Source organism: Juglans microcarpa x Juglans regia, chromosome 7S (genome assembly GCF_004785595.1).
Source record: "Juglans microcarpa x Juglans regia isolate MS1-56 chromosome 7S, Jm3101_v1.0, whole genome shotgun sequence".
Taxonomy (NCBI): Eukaryota; Viridiplantae; Streptophyta; class Magnoliopsida; order Fagales; family Juglandaceae; genus Juglans; species Juglans microcarpa x Juglans regia.
Window position 1 is genome coordinate 6,570,115 of NC_054607.1, and position 24,263 is coordinate 6,594,377.

At 37.7% G+C, this 24,263-nt stretch overlaps 1 pseudogene; it reads right to left on the minus strand.

The window, feature by feature from the left end:
* Window positions 1-11,856: 11,856 nt before the first annotated feature.
* On the minus strand, window positions 11,857-24,025 carry LOC121240762 (annotated as a pseudogene).
* Window positions 24,026-24,263: the final 238 nt, after the last annotated feature.

Below are 24,263 nucleotides of genomic sequence, written 5' to 3' on the forward strand. Positions count from 1 at the left end.
TTTCTTTCAGTAATTATAGATATAATTGTGAAGTGCACAAGCGTCGCGTAATTATTTTAAAAAAGTGTGTGGTCTATTATTACAAAATTAGTTTTGTTCATGTGTTCCGTATTTCCTTATTTTTTTCAAAAAATTGCGCGACATTTGCTCACTCCACAATTATAAATATCATTTCTCTTTTTGTTTTGTTTGAACCATTTGAAGATAGAGTCGAATCCCGACTCTCAAAGTGAGAATTGGGCTCGATGCTAATGCGAGTCATTAATTCTTCTCTCCCACATAAAAAGACACTTAATTTTCCCCATTGATTAATGCCTAATCACTGCATGGTGGTGCCGTTATATGTGCCCCTTTTTTTTACCCACAAAGTGATACCATTTATGCCAATACCAACCATTCCAATGTTCAGTTTCTATGTTTGGACCGACATTATGAATATGAATAAGATTTTGGTATTCCAAGACTAGTCTCTTAAGTTTTAACATGGGGTTGGACTTTGGACTGCTGTTGAATGCTAATGGGTGGGATAAGAGATAAATAAATAAATATATATATATATATATATATATATATATATATGTGTGTGTGTGTGTGTGTGTGTGTGTGTGTGTGTGTAGAAAGAAGATAAAAAAAATCCATTTTTGGAAGAGAGAAGATAGTGTGAAGAAAAAACCAAAATGTTGTCTGATCATTATGTAATATATTATATGCGTGTATACATATATATATATGTATGTATATACAATTTAATTTATATTTTTTTTATTGAGGAATTGAAATTATAATTGATTGCTCTGCAATTATACACTCAAATTAAGTCAAATGGCTTAAACAATGTGGTTGCGATATAAAGATAGTTATGAAAAATAAAAGAAAATAAAAATGAAGTCCAAAATGCGCTCACACGCCAAAGAGGAGTTTTTAAATTTTTTTACTATTGTAAATACTTTTTGTTTTTTTTTTTATGAACAAACGATGCATTGATTATTTTTATTTAAAAAAGAAAAAGAAAGAAAGAAACTGAGGGTTGGTGGGGACTTGAATAAATTAAGATGATTAATTAGGAGATTAGCTTTTTAGTAGTTTGATGATGAAGAGCTTGAATTGCTCTTTTTTAAGCGGTGTGTGAGTCTCATGAACTGGTAAAAATGAGCCATTGACCAGTGAGAGTTGTAAATCAATGGTCGAAGAATGCAATACACATTTAATTTGGAGGGTGTCCAAAATTATTAGGTCTAACTTCATCCATCCTAAGAGGATAAGAAAAATGGTGAAAGTGAAATGGATGGAAATGGCAAGGATGCTATTGCTTGGTGAAAAGGTAAGAGAGGGGAGAGAGACCACAAAACACCTCTCTTAGTTGGAAAGGTGCGATTAAAAAATAGATTATTTACTTAATTTTTAATGGATTTTGGTGAGAGTTTAGAAAAAGTTGTCGTTAATGCCTTATTTTGCACAATAAACTGAAAGGGATGAAAGAATTATTCTCGGCCTATGACGGTGATTCAAGCATTGATACAATGCTCTTTACATTCATCTATAAAATAAATATTAAACAAACAAATAAAAATAAATAAAGAGAGACACAAAAATTTATGTGGTTGGCATAATGTCTATGTTCACGGGTTGTTTAGGAGTGAAATCCACTATAATGGGTGATTTTACAATTTCTCATTACTCACATATCTCACAATACAATGGAAAAATTTATGAAAAATCATTTAGAGTCGCTATGTGTACTAGAATTTTTACGTAGAGAACTTCTATGGAGAGACTATGGAGAGATCTACGGAGAGTTTATCATATTTGTGAGGGGTCTCCTCTTTAGATGGAGGTATATTTTCTTGGAGTAATTGAGTTTAACTTGCTTTGTGAAGTCTTTTCCTTTTAGAAGTCTGGGTCTCTTTCCTTTTAGGAGTCTAAGTTAACTTGTCTTATCTTTTCTTGATTTTATCTCTTAACTTGATTTTCGACCTTATCTCGAGACTAAATTATAGGCTACTAATTTGACCCATATAGATGCCTACAATTCTTAAAGTTGATTTGCTAGACAAGAAGATCTTAAAAATCTTTAAGTAAATAATGTGCAGAATAAATTTTGAAAATCGATCTCTGGTTTCCTGTTTGGTCCTAGGTTTTCTATATGTTTTGTACTAAGTGGTGAAAAGTTCAGGTTGGAGAGATAGATGAGAGATGCACTTGACCGCATTAGATGCAAGCACGGACCTCTGCTTTGGCAGGAGATGTAGTCGACTGCATTAGGTGTGAGCGTAGAGCTCTGATTGGACGAGAGATGTATTCGACCGTATTAAGAGCAAGCGCGGAGCTCGATTTTGAGTTTGTTTATTTGTATGAATGTTTGCCTGAGAGATTATTTATTGTCGACAAAGAATGCATATTTTCATGATTAGTTTTTTATGTGTAATTGTTATTAATGTAAATAGTTGAAGCTAATACATGTTTTTACTGGGATTAATATCTTGGAGGCACCCTTAAATCTTAAATAAATAATTTTTTTTAAATATATACATCAGCTTATCATTTATGATTATTGCTTATGAGGTTAGAAAACTCGAAATAATTAATTGAAAACTATGGTTTCTCTCTCTCTTTTCTTTTCTTTTTTCATTTTATCAGCTGAATTTTCAACCCCAATACACATCATGTCATAGTCACCCTAAGGAGTTGTTTGGATCGTAAAAATATATCATCTCATCTTATTATTATAATTTTTTTAAATTCTTAAAAAAAAATACAATAAATAATTCAATTTTTTCAAATCTCAAAATAAAAATAATATTAAAAAATAATATTCTAATAATATTTTATTCAACTTTCAACATATCTCAACTCATTATCCAAACCTCCCCTAATTATATTCCAAACTAAAAAGCAAAATCCCTTACAATTAAGTTGGGTTTTCTTACATATACTATGATTGCTAAAATCACGTAAAGGGGTAGTGAATTTAGCATTAGTATATATAATAACACATTATTTTATGTCTATATTTTTTTGAATAATGCTATTTAACCATTTGAAACTTACCATTCAGATTATCTTCTTGACGCGACATATGACGTAATTTATTGAAAGAAATTAAATAAGAAAACACAAATATAAAAATGGTAGAGAAAACTTAGGATTTTATTTTATTTTTTTATTTTTTGTGTTTTCGAACATCTTTTTATTTTAAATATATATTTTTTATTTTTTTAATAAAATATATGACCCTATGTGATGATGCCACGGCAAGAATATGATATAAGTGGTAAGTTTTAGATACTCTTTCTTTTCTTTCTTTTTTTAACTCTAAGCTTAATAATTTGGTCTCTTCACTTAATACAATGATAAAATTATTTTATATTTTACACTAAAAAGAAAAATTAGTTGGATAAAATTAATTCATAGAAAGTTTGGTCTTCATCAACCATCTTCTTTAATAAAAATGATAGTTATAATTGTAAGTGTATAAGTGTCATGCAACTAATTTAAAAAAAATAAATAAATACAAAATTTACATGAAAATAAAATTAATTTTTTAATAATAAATCTTATTTTTTTTAAAATAACTATATAATATTTACGTATTTTATAATTATACGAAGCATTTCTCTTTCTTTAATTGCAACCTCGAATCTCTCACCCTCCTCCATTCGATGGAGACAAAGTGTTCCATTGATAAGCCGAGGTCTCGAAATGTCGCCATTGCCCTTCTTGCTGGTATGAGGTGTCATTTTCGGAGCAGAATCTAAACAGTGATGGGTAAAACAAAAAACTAATTTAATAAAAATATAAATTTGTTCTAAAAAATAGTCTTTCGAAACCTGCCATTTTTAGCGGGGACCAGTCCACATTATAATCAACGCCTAAATTTCAGAAATGACACGTGTAAACAGAAATTTAATGCAATAAAATTTAGATTAATATTTCGTAAAATGAGTAAGTATTACAGAATCATTTTAAAAAAAATAAAATTTATTATTAAAAAATTAATTTTATTTAATGTGAACCCCATATTTAATATTGTTTTCAAAGATTATATAATACTTACATACTTTATTATTACAAATATCATTTCTCTAAAATTTAAGCTCAGCGTAGTTTAATGTGATTTTCAGCATATTAATAACTGACATGTTAATATGTATTGTTATATAAATAAAAATTGTAAGTACAAATATCATTTTTTATTATATTAAGTCATATTAGTATATAAATTTTTTTATATTATTTGTATTATTAGTGTGTAGACCTAATACTTATCTTTAAATTTATTTCTTAAGAGCCTTTGTTTAAGCTCATGATCACATACTCTTAGTGTTACATCAATGTAAGAGGAGGCATGGGGTCAATTATTTATTTTTATTTATTTGGAAGCTAAACTATTACTATATACATGATGCATCTCTTAATTTTATTGATGCACCATTTAATTAAGATAACCTCAAATATTAATATACGTACAGATAACATAGATAAATGTGTATGTGTGACAAGAAAATTTAAGATTTAAAAAACAATTTTAGAAGTGAACCTAATATCTTTGTCAGTTTTAATGAATTTGCACTCTTTTTGGAATACCAACTCAATTTTAAATTATTTAATTTTTGGAAAAATTACAGAGTGTCTGTCTGCGGTGGTTTCACAAGATTCATGTAATATGCCAGTAAATTCAATTATTTCTATTAGATTTATTGTCTCCTTAAAACATCTATAAAAGTCATTGGAGGACCACCTCATGATTCCTTAATTTTGTAAGTTCTAATTTATTCTTTTTGAGGGGCGGCTGAACCTTTGAAATTTGTATTTTTGGCCATGCACATGTAAATATAATATAAAATTATATATAAGAAATGATATTACAGTTTTAGTGTGTCTAAATCTCATGTATTTCTTTTGAAAAAAATGGATAAATATAATACTTATACGAAAAAATTATTTTTTTAATGATGGATTCGATTTTTTTTCAAAATGAGTGTGTTAGCCTTGTACATGAATGATCTAAGACTGTATTTAGTATCATATATATATATATATATACACATTTAATTTTTTTTAATTTTTTTTTTTTTAGGACCACCACCTTTAACATAGCACCGTCCGCGTGCAAGAGATATTAAAATGCATAAATAGAAAAGAGATCATGCATTGCATTTGGTCAATAAAAGATGCAAAATAATAATAATAAAGAATTGATTCCAATTACATGGAGGTTGAACTTTTCTATACCAAAGAGAGAGAATTCCACAAGTTTTATTTAGCTCTCGATGGTAAGTATGGTTGACTCAAAGCACCTAACAAGTTTTATTTAGTTTTATTTATGTCTAGTTAAGAGGTCCAAATATTAATGTGCAAACCCATGATTTTATTAATAAATTTATGGATAATTAAGATAATTAATGTGTTTTTTTATATATATTTGACTCTTGTTATAATTCTCATGCATGGTTATATGTGAGTCCTGCCATATTAGGTTATCCTAACAATATATATATATATATAGGAAAATTCTAATTGAACCGATAAAAGTAACCGATTGAATTTTTTTTTTTTTTTACTTAATGATTAAGGAAGTGACTATTAGTGAATTGATATGTTTTTTAAAACTTTTAAAGATATATAAAAAATGATTAAAAGAAAAGGAAAAAAAAAATAAAAAAGTGCATTTGCACTTCGACTTACTCGATTAAATTATCGGTTTGAGTAGCATAATCCATATATTTATATACTGCAAAAAAAAAAAAAAAAAAAAAAAAAAAACCTTCATGACGACTTATTTGCATGATATCTTTATCTATTTTGAATTTGTAAAAAGAAATTACTTGACATTGAAAATTACAGCTATCAAATGAAATAATTAAGTAGAACCGCCATGTACAATGGAATCGTGGATAACTCTATTTTGTTGAAATGCATTTGAACAATCTTATTGGAAGTATAGTTGCTTTTGTCTTGATTTTCAGAGAGAAACATAGCAAACAAATAACAAGAAATTGGAAATAATTTCTAACATGGATTTTGCTATATCATGAGCCACTATTCACCCCTACACCCCACACCTGATAATTTTTTCTTTTTTTTTTTAATAAGGTGTGGGGTGTGTGCAGTGAATAGTAGCTGATGAGAAGAACTATTCTTTTTAAGATATTTAAGTTAGTCAAGTGGTTGGCTCTCTGTTCCATAAAAAAAAAATTCCACCAAATGGTTTGGATGTGGCTACTTCAACTTAAAGATACCCAAAAATAGCATCAGTAAATGTTCTTTCTAGCTGTTGAATATATATTTGATTGAGCATTAATATGCTCTATTATACAACTCTCCTTTGACTAAATTTTAGATGAGACTTTAAAGATAAGAAAGCCAATTTGAGAATATATCCAAAGTGCGAGGATTCAAGCTAATCCAATCACACACACACATACATATATACATATACATATATATATATATATATATGTTTTTAATATAGAAAAATAGTTTGAATTATAATCAGTCATGACAACGTACGAATTTAATTACTCTTTATTTTCTGACGACAAGAAAAATTCTCCCTCATCTCAAACAAATAAACATCACCATGTATTTCTTGATGAATGTTAAAGGAAAATGATTTGTACAATTTTAAAATGTATAAGTATTGTGCGCTTTATTTAAAAAATTAAATAAATTTGAGATTTATATAAAAAAATATTTTTTAATATTAAGTTTATTTTTAAAAAATATATAAAATTTATACATAATATCACTATATATAGCATTACTCCATACTAAAATGATTCAAACCAAATTTGAGAATATATTATATAGAATTCTATATTTTGTAGTATGGGTTTTTGTTTTTGTTGAAATAGACATGCGTATTGGCCTTTGATACCCTTGTGGAGGCAGAGGGAGAGAGTCATGGGAGATGATAACGAGGCATATATATATATATAAAAAATAAAAATAGTGTATTTTAAATAAAATAAAATAATGAATGAAAGAGGTGGGGTCGGACACCGCTCACACCAGGGCCCCAGGCTAGTCTGTTTCTATTAATGGAAAGATTCCGTTTTACGGGTTCTCTCTTTCCTTTCCAATAATGGTCAAAAGGTCAGACAATGTGTGCATCAAGTCACGTGCACGCATTCATTTCCGACAACGCGTATGTTTTCACGGGAAGATCATTCAAACGCTTTTATTTCCTTCACGTTTGATTTCACATTATACTTATATTATCCATTTTATAACTCACTCACAAAAAAATAAAAATAAAAGTATTAATTTATATTTCAAATTTCTTAAACTTAAGATGTTATAATCTTAATGAAAACCATTAAAGAAATAAAATAATTTTATAAAAAAGATTTTACAAATTGACGTGATACAATTCACGTTAATTTTTGAGATTCTTTTATATCTGTACCTGTCTTTAATTTTAAAACTATAAAATAAATTACAATTTACCTACCTTTATTTAAGATCTTATGGTTGAAATTATGTGATACCTATCTGTTTACTTTTATCCAACATCATGTTATGTTACCTAGTCAGATAATGTAACGGAGTAATTTAATAGAAAATGATATACATACACTCAGTAGCAGAACCAACAATTGTGTTAAAGGGGGCAAACTTTTTTATTGTGTGACATATTTATGTAAAGAATAATAATAGATACAGTTGTAAGCAAGTAAGTACTATACATTTTCTTTTTAAAAAAAGAGTAAGGTCCACCATTAAAAAATAATTTTTTCATGTGAGTTATAGATTTACCTACTTTTTTCAAATGAAGTAGGCAGGACTTGCATATCCTAGAACTGTCAATATCATTTCTCTTATATAAATTAAAAAGAGATTGAAGAATCATAAAAACATAACTACATATAAAAGTATATCTCGGTAATTTGCTATAATATACGTGCATGTTGAAATAAAATTATAAAAACACAACTTAATATATTTTTTCGATTCTGACGATAAGATTTCATGGAATATATTCATTTATTGTTATTTTTGTAATGAAATATTTAGAATTTATTTTCTTCATATAAACTATCAAGAGATATTTTAGAATGTCATCTTTTATTCTAGTATGTAAGCTACTTTATCATATTTCATGCAAAATCTAGATATTTTTGTTTCACATTAAACATATAATGCTACAATTAAAAGTTTAAATAAATTATTTTCTTACTCAATGAAGTCTAGAGGATAAAATTTCGCAACTATTTTTCATATAAATCATTGACCTTAAATATTTTTCTTGTATTTTTCACTTTGGATTCCATATTAAGAAGTTCAATATTGTATAATAAAAAATTTTGGGATCTATATTAATAAACTTATTATTTCTCCTAAGCTTAGTTTTAAGTTTAATTTTGAAGAGGCCACATCCTTGAAAATAAATAATATATAGAGATTAAATAGAATTTTGGGACTAGAAGAAAAAAACTAGAGAGAGGCATTTTTAGGTATATTGAAATTATAGAAAGTTCTAGAGAGTATATGGAGATTATAATTTTTTTGGTGGGGCCATTTTCTATATTTATAGAATTATGTATAAAATCTAGGGGTATATTGTGTTTTAAAAAATCATGGCCCCTCTCAAGTCTAATGTGGGTCTGCCACTGCATACACTATTTCCATAACTCTTTACACAACTCTATCTTAAATTAAGTATATTGTTGTAAAATAACTTCAAGCGTCATCGTTTTATAGAAATACCCTCAATTTAAAATAGAATTGAGTAAAAAAGTTGTACCACGTGTAACATTACTTTATAAAAAAATATTAAGATTGAGTAATGATACACGTACAACCTTTTATACAATCATTTTTCTAACACATATCGATCCGAGATTGTCCATTCCCACTTGAAACTCAATTCGAAATAAAAGGCTTTTGAAATATGGCAAAAAGCCTTTTATTTCGAACCTAACTTACCCATTTCAAAATAGGAGCATCATTAATAAGAAAGGTTAGAGATATAATTAACTTTTAAGGAATTGGTTTTCATGAGATGTATGGATAATTCTTGAAAGTGGGGAGTGGACTACCTACTAACTTACCTTACCCTACTATCATAGAAACAAAGTGACCTAAAGAATTAAACGAGATTGAGCAATAATTGAGCTTTTATTATTATTATTATTAATGGAGTTATTTACTAACAAGAGAGTATTTCAGCTTGATTGAGATTTGATAGGATATAATTTAAATAATTAAATTTACATATTCTTCATTTAAATATTTAGACAAGTGATGATTTAACATGATAACTGAACAAAAATCCTAACTAATATCCTTCACAAAAAGGAAATAACCTGTCTCTCTACGCCTCGTTTTAGGGGTACAAGAATCTATTCGACATCAATGGTATTGTAAAGAGTATTAAGACCATGGTAGTACTGGCAATGTGTCTATTCAAATGTATATCATCCATTGTTGCTCATGTTTTCCTCTGCTTCTTTAAGCGTCTAAGGAATCCAGCAAAATTCATGGGGTACGTATCTCTTTTATTAGTATATAAATACACCCACACACACATATATACATATATGTTTAGTACTAAAGATTTTTTCAGAACAAATATCACGTTGCTTTTACACAAAACATGTGATTTCATTTCAGTAATTAATCGTCAAATTCAAGACCCTTTGGAAAACTTCAATTAGCAGCACAACCTTAATTAATTAGAAGCAGTACTGATCAAGAACTCTCGAAGTATAAAATAGCTGGGAATGAACAAGATGAATCGAACTTGGAGAATGTTCCATTAATCTAGCTGAGCAGCTTAATTCTTTGGTTGTTAATGCAGCGCTCAAAAGAATTTCTTCCTTTTAGATATGTGTTTTCTTGTCCCCAATGCATCATTATTTCTTTCTGGATGTAAAAGCCCATGAACAGGTTTGAATTGTGGTACCATGGCGATCTATTTCTAGCACTTGGGAAGGTCACTTGGAGGAGGTAGTACTTAGAAGAGATGATTCATTAGGGTCTTAGTCCTTGTCCACCACAAATGCCATTCCATACCAAACTTCGCATGATCAAACTAAGAGATCTGCAAACAGAAAGGTTTAACTGGGAAACACATCAAACAAGGAGATATATACGTGCCTGAATTATCAGTCCTGAATCTGACAGCCGCATCCATCCCCCAGATGGTACTCCAATGGTGTTTCTCTCCCGTGGGTCAACAAGATTGAATTTCTTCGGATCTTTCTTTGGGTTAAAGTTGGGGTGTAATCGGTCCGGTTTGATCCAGTTTTGTACATTCTTTAGAATCAAGCTAGTATACACCGATTTTGAAAATTAAAAATCAAATACCAGACCAATTTACTACCGAGATCGGAACTTTCGGTTTTTCTGGTTTTGATCCGGTTTTATGGATTATCTATGCTAGTAATAATATGATGTTTACATATGCTAAACTATTAGTCTATTTTTTTTTAAATAAAACTATTAGTCTATTTATATTATATTATAAATACATTATTTTATAATAATTAACACATACTAGTATAATATTAAATTTAACTATAGTGTATATAAATTCTAGAACTTTTATATGAGTGTATATGATCAAATGTGTAAAAATGTATTTACAAAAAGAATATATATATATATATATATTATAATTTATTATACCAAAAATGTACTTATCATTGATATATAATATATATAGATATATATCAAAAGTAAGTTTATATTAATAACTTAATATTAATGTTTATGTTTAAGATTAAAATTAATATGTTATATTAAATGCTATATTAAAAATTATAAGATTAGTTTTATATTATATCACATTTTATATTAATTTTATGTTATAAGATTAATAGACTTGAATAATAAGATTAGAATTTCATGTTATATTAATTAGCAATTTAAGATATAATAAATATAATATAATATAATATAATATAATATAATATAATATAATATAATATAAAAAATTATAAATAAATATACCAGTCCGGTTCAGTTTAAATTGGTTTTCAAAATATGAAAATCGGTACCACACCGGTTTAGGACCAGTTTTGATTATTAAGAATTGGTATCGCACCGGATTGCATACAAACCAGACCGAATCCACTGGTTCGGTCCAGTTTAATCGGTTTTTCGATTTTTTTTTACACCCCTAGATTAAAGTTACTTACTCTCCTTCCAACCTCAAAGAAATTGAATCCAGGGGATGGTTGGTTGGGTTTTGTGGAGCCTAATTTATGACTCGAGTGAAATTAGACAAAAATTAGTTTGCTGGATAGGTTGCTTGAGCACAATTGGCTCAAGAGAACATCAGACAAAAAGTTTGCTCGATACTCACTCAAGCGAACAATCAAATAACTGACTTTGTTAGGGTTTCGTTGTGCACGCGCACACACATATTTGTATTGTATATGTACGGCCACAAGATTGAAACCAAGGTAGCCTATGTGAGAGAGAGAGAGAGATTGTATTGCTCCATGGTGTATTTCGACTTTCCTTAAACTGATGAGAAAATATTGATTTTATTATTTGTATCATATTCTTAACACTCTCATTCATGTGTGGGTCAGATTCCCCTTAATGAATAGGCCCAAAACATGAAATATTTAATTAAAAATTGTAGAGTGTAAAATCAGGATTCAAACTCATGATCTCTACTCTGATACCATGTGAAATCATAACTTGTCTTAAAAATTTAAACTAATTGGAAGAGATAGACTTATTATTTTTATGATATTCTTAACAGTTTGATTTCATTTTTCGCTTTATTTTTTCTTATGGTTTTTAACAACTAGCTTCCCCAACATGATTTTCGGGATTATCATCATTGCCAGTTTCTTGCAAGACTAATTATTGTACGGTTGAGTTGCAAGAAAGTAAAGCCTAGTCCAAGTCATGGTCGATGATCTGGAGGTTCGTGGGCTACGTACGTACCAGTATAGTTATACTTCATTGGAGGGTTGCCAGAGAAATCATTCGTGAAAACTCCACTTATGTTGAAGAAATGAGCTTGAAGTAGTGAGATGGAGGGCATCTCAAGCGTACCATTGTTGCTATCTGGCACCACACGTAAGGCTGCCATTCACGCAAGTAGAGCAATGGTTTACGCCAAGATGATCAGTCTTTGAAGGGACTTGGGCGCGATACATCTTCGAGCTCAAGCTTCGGAGGGAGCTGATGAAGTTTGCAGCGATTAGGATGGCATTTTGGGGAGGTGGCCAGGCGGTGAGAATTGTGGCGGTAGAGGTTAGATTACTACTACTGCCTGAATAGTGTAATGTGGCAATGGCGGTGGTGTTGTCCGTAGCAATGGGTGCGTCCATGAAAGGTGGTGCTACAACCATGTAATTCCATGAAAGGTGATGCTACAACCAGGTAATTCCCGGCTCCAAGATGAGTGATTAGCAGGGCGTCTGTGGTCTGTCCTGGTGCAATGAGAATGGTACTGTCGGTTTTCAAGGGTTTTATGTACACAACATCAACCTCAACGACAGTGAGTTGGTCTTGGTGGCCAGCATTAATCTTGAAGAAAAGCTTTTCATTAATTGCAGCATTGATGATTGTATCATGTTATATGTCTTGCCAAGATTTGTGTTAGGTAGTATGTGCTATTTATAGCACGGGTCTTTTAGCCTTTGAAGCCTTGAAGGGCAACTTGAGAGAGGTCCTGGATGACATTAATGGTGTGAGCATCAGAGACATTAGGGGCCAAGCCAGATTTTAAAGCTTCATCAGTGACAACTAGTTCCACATGATCTGATTTCCACCGTTCACCTACAGTTGAAAAAACAAATTGAAATTAGAGAATTATGTTGACGTAACACGAGATTGAGATTTCCTACAATTTTCTAATTCAATCACTGTTTACTATTTAGATAGAGTAGATACAACATGTGGAGTGCTTAATTGCATTAAATACTACCAACAAGCAATATGCGTTCTAACATTTAATACAATTGAGTCCACATTTTTGACAGCATGTTTGGTACCTGCCACGTTCCTCGCCTATCTTGGTGGTGCCTGCGAAACAACAGTAGTTAAGGCTCGGGGGGTGTGTGCGACATCTCTGATGCTGAAGCTAGTGTTGAATGCGATGATAGGAAAAAGATATGAGGAAGCAGAAGAAGAAGAGAGTCCAAAGAGATCCGTTTAACTAAGCCTGGAGATAGGTTTATATACTCAGTTGAGGTGATCCCCTCCTTACTATGGCCGAGTTGTTTGCAGGCCGTATTGAACACCACGTTCCTGGCAGGGTGACTACCTGTCTCCTCAGTGGCCACACCATCGCTTTAAATGCTAGTATGTCCTTCCTCTCTTCTGCACTTTGCGTCAGGTGGAGGAAGTGCGCCCAATTAGGGGTGAAAAAAAAAACTGGTGAACCGATAAATCGAACCGGTGGGTTTGGTCCGGTACCAAGTTTGGTTCAGTCCGGTACCGATTTTATTTTTCTCAAAACCGGTCAAAATCCGTTCAGTTCTGATTTTTCTTTTTCTAACACCGGACCGGACCAATCCATATATATATATATTTAATTTTTTATATTGTATAAAATATTTTTTATATAGCTTTTTATATTATATATGGTTTTTATATATAATATATAAAATAATTTTGTATTATATAATAAATTACTAATTAATATAATGTAAAATTTTAAAATCCTATATCACTATAGTCTATTGTATTAATAGTTATACTAATATTATATCACTATATATTATAATATACTATAATATATCACTATAGTCTATAATACAATTATAATATATATTAGAATATAATAAAATATATTATTATATATTATAATATACTATATTATATATACTATATAATATACAAGAAAAATGGGACCGAATCGGACCGAAATCGGTAAAATCGGAAGTACCAGTTTAGGGGTGTAACCGGTGCGGTTCGGTTCTTTAAATCTCAAAACCGGTATAAATCGGTTCGGTTCTAAAATATATCCAAAATCAAACCGAACTAGTCAGGTTACTACGCCCAATATCCAGGGCGTGGCTCCTGCCTCTGTTATCGCTTGTGGATGTTCTCGTACCATCAACGCAGTGTGATCTCCTGTAGGTAGTGATATGCGCGGTCGCTCTGACGAACTTCTCCTTCCTAACATGTACCCTGTGGACTAGGCCCGGCTCTTCTCTTATATCCATGTGGATTTGGGCCACACACCTCTTAGGAAGGCCCAGGGCCTTCACTCACCCCGCCAAGGGGAATTCCCCTTCTAGTTATCCCGTAAATCCCGCGTGTGATGGGGATTTTAGTTCATTGCCTATCATAAATGTGATCAAAGAAGCGTGTGTGAGGAACCCCCGAGGTGTGTGTCAGTTAGATTTTCCCACGCATGGGTACCAAGCATCTGACGAGCCCAAACTGTTGTCAATTGATTGATCCGTGTTTGTAAGGCGCTTGTGCCTTTCTTTGTCGTGCCCTGGGTGTTGCGATGGTTCAACTTTCTCATCATTGCGTGCAGCAAAGATCTCGGGATTCATCCCCAACGGTTCCTTCTAGTGGCTCATGTCCTTCTCATATGCAGGGCAAGCCCAATCGGCGCCAATCCTCTATTTAAGCCCCATTTCCCCGTCATTTTTATCTTTTTTCTTGTTCTTCCTTCAATTTTTCTTCCCCACTTAAGTGTCATTCCAGAGTTTCTGTCTCACCTTCCTCCTCTGTCAATGGTCCCTAAAAATGCTTCACGCCCCGCACCAAAGACACCTTGCTTAGTTCATATCGAAGGCCCTTCTGCAGGATTCAAGGGCTCAGTGCCCCTTGAGACTTGTGGGAGTTCGCCGTTCTTTGAATTGCACAGTTGGTCCTCGATGGCTTCTCCTACGGACCTCCGCTCACTAAGGGGGACTTACGACGTCCTTGATTCAGTGGTTTTAAAGGTTCTTGGTCCTCGCTCTAGAGTCATCGATTCTGAGGGTTTTGCTAAGAAAGTGGTCGTCTTCCCTTTGATGTTTATGAACAGGCTATGGTTGCCTTTCTGCCAACCCATTTGTGACGTTCTAGATTATCTCTGGTTGGCCCCATCTTAGCTCCATTCGAATGGTTGGCAGATCTTGGTTTCGTGTTGTGTGGTTTATCGTATGACGTTAGGAGCAGTGAACGAGGAGTATCCTGATCTAACCACGAGGGAATATCTCTTTACCCATAATGTGTTGTGCCTCGACGGCAACTTGTGCAGGTTTCGGGCGCGGGGTAAAACACGTGTCGCCCACCTGGAGTCGCGCTTTTCTCATAGCAAAGATTGGATCAGGCGCTTCTTTTTCGTGTCGGGCTTGGGTTGGGAGTTTCCTGATAGCGAAATCATTCAGGAATTTTCGGTTTGCCGTTTGGACGGTTGTTCCAGATAACAAGAACATTTCTATCACTTTGTCCGAGTAGGTGGAGGCCTGGCTGGCGGTTGTTAACGCCTGGGTCAAAGACCATCCCGACGATGTTTGGACGTACGCTTTATTGACCGATGCTAACATTTCCCGTCATCTTCTTACACATGATCACTCTTATGTATTGGGCCAGCATTTTCTGAGGGAGTCCTTTGCACCTTGGGGTCAGAAGAGGCCTCCTAGCCTTCTGCGGTCGAAGATAGGGGAGAAGGCCTTGCGTTGAGCATGAAGCTCCCAATGGCATTCCCGAGGTTGGCTCTAGTTGAGTTCGGGCTAAGAGGGTGTCTTCCCGCCATATAGGTCCTAAACAATCCTTGAAGGCTTCTAGCAGTGGGACTAAGTTTGAGGGGCCATCGGTCCCTACCGCAGGGCTAGGCCAGTCTGTTGAAGTTCCCGTCTGCCCCGAGACAAGGGTCCTTGCGGGCAGCACATCTTCCGTAGTTGTAATGCCGTCGACCGTCGGTTCCCTAGCACCATCATAGACAGCAATCTCATGTTTTACTCTGTCAAACAACCAAGATTTTGATAAGGAACTTAGCCGTGAAGAGGCTGATCTCAAGACGACCTTCTTTGAACTCACCCCGAAGGAGTTTCATGAACCAGTCGTGCCATTTGAGGACATCCCGGAGATGGCTGGCTCACCAGTTTGAAAGTCCCAAGTTGAGGTGGAAGTTCCAGAGGCGATGACTTTTGCCGCAGTGGTGGAGCATCTAGTTCATCGAGGCGAGGGTAAAAGCCCAAGCAGCCCGTCGTTGATAGAACTTAGTGATGACATATCTCCATCCCCTCCCCGCCTTTTAGCCAAAATTCTGAGTCGGATATTTTTTCATTTTCCATTTTGGAAGAGCCTGTGTCTTCTTGCAGGCAGTGTCAAGGTCCGGATAGTAGACGAAGTCATCGTGGCTGATCAAGTGCCCGGGTTTGGGCTTGAGGGTGTGACCACGCAAGAGTCGCCTGCCACCCAACATCCCATTCTTGAGTTGGAGGTTGTGCGAGAGTCACAAGAGCCTTCTGTCGTGGAGGAGCAAGCCCCTACGGTAGGAGACGTTGGGTCTAGGGGACCCGCACTGGAGATAGAGGCCACCATGGATGCATTTCTGGGGCCTTGGGACCCCCGAGAAGTGGCTCTAGTGGAGCTGGTCCCTCTAGCTCCCCTACCCAACCTTTCGTCGAACCTCTTTGGCAATTGGGAGGCGTTGCGCCTTCTTTACAAGCTGGTGGAAGTGATCCCGTGATGATTGGGCCAGGCTTCGACAAGGCAAGGGCTGAGGCCATCAAGCGGGAGGCTGATAAATTAAGGAGCTTTTTCTCACATGTAATGCAGCCATTCCTCCTCTGGCTGCCATGATTGTCGAGGAATGGGGGGAACTCGAGGAGGAAGCCCGGGCGCTTCAGTCCCTTGTAATTCTTGCTCGCCTTAAGGTCAGGAAGGTGAATCGGGAGGCAGAGGAAGCAGTACGTGAAAGGGAGGCCATGGTGGAGCTACAAGCCAGTCGCTAGCACCAAAATCGGGAGTTAACAAAGCTTCGTCAAGACCTCGCCTTTCTCAAGGATCACCTGCTTAAGGCTCAGGAGGCTTCCGACCAGAGCCATTTAGAGGCCAAGCTCCTTGAAGACGAGCGAGACTGGTTTATGGACTTGCTAGCCAAATGGAAGTTGGAGCTGGAGGAATCAAGGTTATTGTGCGACACGCTCAAGGACAAGAACAAGAAATTGGTCGAGCAACATAGCTCAGACGTAAGGTCGTCTAACTGGATGCAGGGCAGGTATATGGAGCTGACCAAGTCCGTGACGCGCTAGAGGGAGATCGTAAAAAAGTGAGATGCTCGTATCCGGTCCCTTGAATCTGAGTTGACTTTGGCCTGTGACGTAATCTGATCCAACCACTTGTAGATTCAGGCTCAGAAATCCAGTTGGGAAGATGCCCGTGCGTCCTTGAAAGATATGTTGGTGTAGATTTCGAATGCCAAAGAAGTCCGTAACATGGCCTGGGGTTATGCTTACAAAGAAGAGGGGCTCAACCTGTTGAGAGACCATTTGTTGCAGAACCCTGGGATTGACCTGAGGAGCCTTGACCTAGCTTCCCTTCCGCCTGACCGGCGAGCCCTCGGTTTTGCCAAGTCCCAAAAAAAAAGATGTGATGCACTGTTTTTGGCGACACGCCCCCATGCTCTTGAATGTTTTTGTTGTGTTTTTTTTTCATCTCTTGTACACTTTCACTTTTGTGTGGAATGTTACCGACCTTGTTCATAGTTAGCCCTTCGTTTTCTTTGGTGTCTTGTTTCTAACTCTAGGTGCCCGGTCGTCGTCTCTGCGATAGGTCTAGGAACTGGCCTTCACTTATATGCGAGTAAGGGGATCACGTCCCTTGACTTGATCCCGACTTCTACATCGTGGGGAGTCAAGGGACTCGACTTGGTGTGCGAGGGTCAAAGAGTCAAGTCAAGGCACTTAGATCGAAGTGCTGAACCCTATAGGTCGGGACCCCTACCTTCGTTGGTACCACTGCCTCGCTTCCATAAGTTAAGGCGAATGACGTTTCTTCTATGGGTGTTCTGACAGTGGTTCGATACTCACACAAGACCCCCGACAATTATTTTGCCCAGGTCCTACTTTTTTCCATCAGTTTCTTCTTTAGGATTCCCAGTAGTCTTGTTGGTCGCCTCAACTTGTCCGTTAGATATTGGGAGGCACAAGGAACAGTATTTGAATTTTATTCCCAATTCCGTACACCAATCATAGTAGTGGCGAGAATCAGACTGTCATCCATTGTCCGAGATGAGGCTCGTTGGGTTGCCAAACTAGCAAACTACAGATTTCCGCATGAACTTTGTGATAGCACCCATGGTTATTGTTGCTAGAGTTCTCGCTTCTACCCACTTCGTGAAATAATCTACAGCGACGACTACAAACTTCACTCCTCCTTTACTTGAGAGTAGTGGGCTGACCAAGTCCACTCCCCACTATGGGAAAGGCAATGGCGACGTGATTGATATCAGTTCTTCTGGTGGGCAGTGAGGTACTGGTGCATGCATTTGACATTTTGAGCACTTCTTAACAAACTTCTTCGTGTCTCTGAGAGTGTGAGGCCAATAGTACCCGACCCTCATCACCTTTCCTGCCAAAACTCTTCCTCCAGAGTGGTTCCCACTGACTCCCTCATGTATCTCTGCTATTATGTATTGGGTCTACTCCGGCGAGACACATTGGAGGAGAGTTTCCGAGAAACCCCACTTGTATAGGATTCTGCCAACAAGGGTGAACTGTGCCACCCTATTTCTGACCTTCCGAGCTTCACACTTATCGTCTGGTACTTCGTTGGTTCGATGTACTTTTTTCCTGTCCCGACGCAACCCGCACCAATTTGTCAGCCCTTTGGTTTTCTTCCAATGGTATCTGCTGAATGCAGAAGTAATGAAAGGAGTCCCGCTTTCCCATACCAACTGTAGGTACTTTTTCAGCATCTCGCCTTTTGTGGCAAGTTCACCTAGCACTTGATTGACTACCACCTGGGAGTCGGCCTTTACTTTGATCTCCACTGCTCCCAATGTCTCAGTTATAGTCAGTCCGGCTAATAGTGCTTCATACTTTGTTTCATTGTTGGTGGTCTTGAATGCGAACTTGATCGAGTAGTCGTGCTCCTTCCAGGACTCTGTGGTGATGTGTACTCCCACTCCCACTCCAGCCCGGCAGGACGAGCCAACTACGAAGACTTTTTAGGGCTTTCTTGTGGGTGCGACGGGGATGTCTTCTAAAAAGTCAACAAACTCTACCAAAAAATCAACCAACACCTGCCCTTTTATCGTCATGCGGGGGAGGTACTCTATGTTAAACTGACTTAGCTCGATGACTCAGAGGCATCGGGCCTTTGCAGCACCTTCTTGAGGGGGTGTTAATTAGTACTTTTATTAGGTGGGCTTGGAAGTACGGTCTCAATCGTCATGCCATGATCACTAATGTAAAGGCCATCATCTCCATCTGGGGATACCTAGCTTATTCTCCTCGAAATGCCCAGTTGGTATAGTATACAGGCTTTGGCATCCTTCTTTATCCAGGACCAAGACTGTCGAAACAGCGTGAGGAGACACCGACAGGTACACCATCAAGTTTTCTCCTACCTTTGCCTGATTGAGGAGTGGAGGATGAGCCAGATATTTCTTCAATAGTTTGAACGCTTGTTCGCAGTCGGGGTTCCAATCTTGAGCTTTCCACATGACTTTGAAGAATGACAAGCACTTATCTATTGATCGAGAAATGAATTGATTGAGGGTGGCTATCCGCCTCGCCAGCTTCTAGGCGCCGTTAATACTTCGCAAAGGGTGCATGTTCAGTATGGCTTCAACCTTCTCCGGGTTGGCTTCAATTTCACTCTCGGAGACCATAAAACCCAAGAACTTGCCTAATTCCACTCCAAATGCACACTTCAGCAAGTTAAGTTTCATTCTGTATCGTCGAAGGACTGCAAAGGTTTCTCACAAGTCATCCAAGTGGCACTCAGGTTCCTTGCTTTTGACTAGCAAGTCATTAGCATAAACCTCCATGTTACGACCTATTTGCCTCTTGAATATCCGATTGACCAGGTGTTGATATGTTGCTCCCTCTTTTTTTTCATCCCGAAGGACATGGCCAGGTAGTAATAGAGCCCCCAGTCCACGATGAATGTTGTCTTCTCATCATCCTCAAGATTCATTCGGATTTGATTGTATGTTGAGTAGGCATCCATGAAACTTAGCAAACAGTGACCTACAGTAGAGCCGATGATTAGGTCAATGCGGGGAAGGGAGAAGCTAGCCTTGGGACATGCCTTGTTTAAGTCAATCAAGTCAATGCACATTCTCCATTTGCCACTCAATTTTTTTACCAGTACTATGTTCGACAACCACTCAGGATACTGTGCTTCCCAGATGAATCCAACACCCATAAGACGATCAACTTTCTCAGCTATGGCGGCCACCTTTTTCGCGGTAAAACTCCTGCGCTTCTACCGGACTTTCTTTGCTTCTGGACTCACTAAAAGGCGGTGTTCAATGATTGCATTGTCAGTGCCAAACATTTCATTGTAACTCCAAGCGAACACATCACGGATTGCCTCATTGTGGCGTCCTTTTTGGTGTCGATCCTCACAGTGTGGTTGGGTTTCTCAGGATAGATAGGGGCAGTTCCAGGGGTTCTTTTGGCTCTTCCTGTCAAATTGTTTGCTCATCCCAGACCTCTTCATCTAGGGCAGCAGTGAAGGGCCCCCGCCGTTAGTCAGTTCTTCGAGGGCTTTTACGTCGCCGCCTCCAGCTTTCAGGTCTTGTACATAGCATTCTTGAGCTAGCGTTTGTTCTCCCTTGATCTCGTCAACCCCAACTCCCATGGGGAACTTCATTTTCAAGTGGTAAGTCGACGTTATTGCCTTCATGTTGTTTAAAGTGGGGCGCTCTAAGATCACATTGTACGACGATAGGGCTTCTACCACTAGGAAGTCATTCACTATTGCGATAGACTTGAGGGCCTTCCCGGCTAGCACTGGTAGGGTGATGGCTCTTACCAGCCGGATTATGTCTCCTATGAACCCTTTCAAAGGCATGGGGGTTGTGCATAGGCAACTGGGGTCAATTCCCATCTTGACGAACGCAACCCAGATCAGGATGTCGGCCGAGCTGACATTGTCTATCAGAATCCTTCATGTTGTGAAGTTGGTGACTAGCATGGTCATGACGAGTGTGTCTTCGTGGGGTCGGAGCAATCCTTCACTGTCTTCCTCATCGAATGTGATGACGGCCACATCAGAGCATCTTCGCTGTTTATTTCGGGGCTTATCTACTGTGAACACTTTTTCATGTCGGGCTCTACGGGCATGGACTTTCCTTGCGAACGAGGTGGGGCCACCCTCGGCGTATCCCAGGGGGCTATCATGGCATGTCGGCATGCAGTGGGGTGGGCTCCCCGGGGCTATGGCCTTGCCTCTTCTATTCTTGAGGGTTTCACTCCAACGAGTCCACGCGTGTTTTCTTACGCGGTCAGTTTTTCGTCTGTCTTTCATGGGTTGTTGGGCCACCAATTGTTCCAATTCCTCCATCCTCCATTTTAGGGTATGACATTCCTCGGTATGGTGTCAATCCGATTGGTGGCATGTGCATAAGCGACGATCTCTTTGGTCCCGCTGATCAACCTTCCGCGATGTCGTCTGGTTCTCCTCCTATATGACCAAGCTAGCGTGGGTCCGTCTCAGGCCTTTTTTTTTAGCCGACGGGTTCTCGCCCTGCCTTGCCTTGTATTATGCTTTCTTTGGACTCTCAAGGGCCTTTCCTCGGCTGGACCCACTGGTCTTCTAGTCAACTTGTTCTAACTCAATTTTCCTAAGTGTTGTTAAGGTCCATGAACTCACGCAATGACGTGGGGGTCTTCCTTGTTAGCTTTGTTATAAACAAGTTTCAGGGCCACATACCTCCCAAGAGGGCAGCCAAGGTGATCTTTTCATCTTGGTCGTTCATCATCATTCGTTCCCTATTGAACCAAGATTGGTACACTTTCAGGTTTTCATCATCCCACTGCTTGACGAACAGGAGGTATGTTGTTGGTCATTTCCTATTTCTATTTGCCATGAACTGTGTCAAGAGTAGGTGGTTCAGCTCTCTGAAACCATCGATTGATCCCGGGGGCAGTGTGCCAAACCATCCCTTTGTCGCATCCTTTAGCGTTAGTGGGAAGGCTCAGCATGCGATCTCCCCAGGGAGCCCGTGGAGGGTCATGTGAGCCTTAAAAGTTTCTAGGTGCTCAAGTGGAGACTTAGACTCGTATGTCAATTTGAGGGACTTTGAATTTGGGCGGGACAGGCGTCGCCATGACCCCCATGACGCGCCCATCTTTTTGTCCATTGCTTCATACTTGTCCATGATTCCACCCAACTCGTGGTGCATCTTTTGTCTTCTTCAACCGCATCCATTCCTACTGTGTTTTGTGATTTCATGTGCTCATTTTGGCTTGGTTTAGCGTCCCCGCGACTCCGATGTGTCCCTTCCTTAAGGTCTCTTTCTCTTGCCGAAGCCTCTCCACTTCCATCGTTAGTATCTTGACCACCTCTTCCATTTCAATGAACCTTACTTCCATGCTTCCTGAGGATTCCTCTTGTCCACGAGTGGCTTGTGAATGTGTCGTGACCGGCATACAAATGACACATTTTTCTATAGGTATCCCATAGAAGGCGCCACTGTTGACGGGGTGTTTTGTACCCGCCACGTTCCTAGGCCTCCCTTGGTGGTGCCTTACAGAACAATAGCTGTTAGGGCTCGAGGGGTGTGTGCGACACCTCCGATGCCAAAATTAGTGTTGAGTGCGATGATAGGAAAAAGGAACGAGGGAGCAGAAGAATAAGAGAGAGTCCAAAAAGATCCTCTTACCTAAGCCTGGAAATAGGTTTATATACTCAGTTGAGGTGGTCCCTCCTTACTATGGCTAGGTTGTCTGCAGGCTGTACTAAACACCATGTTCATGGCAGGGCGACTACCTGTCTCCTCAGTGGCCATGTCATCACTTTAAGTGTGGGTGTGTCCTTCCTCTTGTCTGCACTTCGCATCGGGTTGAGAAAGTGCGTCCACTATCCAAAACTCCTTATCCAGGGCATGGCTCCTGCCGCTTTTGTTGGTTGTGGATGTACCCGTACCATCAACGCAGTGTGACCTCCTGCAGGCAATGATATGCGTGGTCGCTTTGACTGCCTTCTCCTTCCTGACACATACCCCACAGGCTGGGCCTAAGTCTTCTCTTATTATCCTTGCGGAGTCGGGCCGCACACCTCCTAGGAAGGCCCAGGGCCTTCACTCACCCCGTCAAGGGGAATTCCCCTTTCACACATATTATATCTATTTCTCTCTAAATTGTACGAAATATTTGGATCAGAAAATTGCAATAAATCTTGATCGAGGACATTTTGAGAGAGTAGAAAATAGGTTTGGAACTCACTCAAGACAACAACCACTTCTTTGTTGGGTGTGAGAAAAGGATTATAAGGAACTCCACATTTGGGCAGGATGACCAAAGTTTTGTGCAAACACTACACCCACACACAACGATAATGAGACAGACAGTGAAATAACTACGAAAATACAGGAATCAAGCACACACACACGACGCATAGAATTATTATGGTTCAACAACGCGCCCAAATCTACAGAGTTGCAGGAAATTTTATTCCAAATGAGGCCTAGATTACAAACACACAGTGAGTTACAAGTGCTTCACTTTACTCACACAAATCTCAACTCTCTCTCTAGGGCTTCCTTCTCTCTCAAGAATATGCTATACACACCTCTTGCCTCTCTCTGTTCAATCTCATTCATCAAATGAATAAAACATTACATATATATATAGAAAACAGTGCCAGGAAACCCTAATGCTGTAACATTCAGTTATTCACTTAAGCGGTGTGTCGAGTGCACCTCGAGCAAATATTCCGTCCAACATTCGCTCAAGTCGACCACTAAGCGAGTCTCGAGCAAACTCTCTACCTAAGCTTTGCTCAAGCCAACTTTCAAGCGTACCTCGAGGTATCTCACTGCTTGACCTTTAATCAAACGCCTTGTCGAGCAAAAGTTGAGCGAACACTTGGCTTGACGTCTTCTCAGCTCAAAAACAACCATACTCCATAACCCAACACAAAGCTCCATGGACTGTGGTTGGCACTGGGCCTACGTATGTGTTCATGCCACCATAGTGTGCCCATCTAGCCATGATGGTGAAGTTGTACACATATTGTTGCCTTGGCACTGGGCCTAAGTACAAATGAATGCAAACATACAAAGAGAGACTACTAAAAGATTGTTTTTACATAATAGGTGGATAGTTGATAATTTTGAGACAAAACTTTGTACACATGAACATGAAAAGTTGGCCAGAATGCCAAAA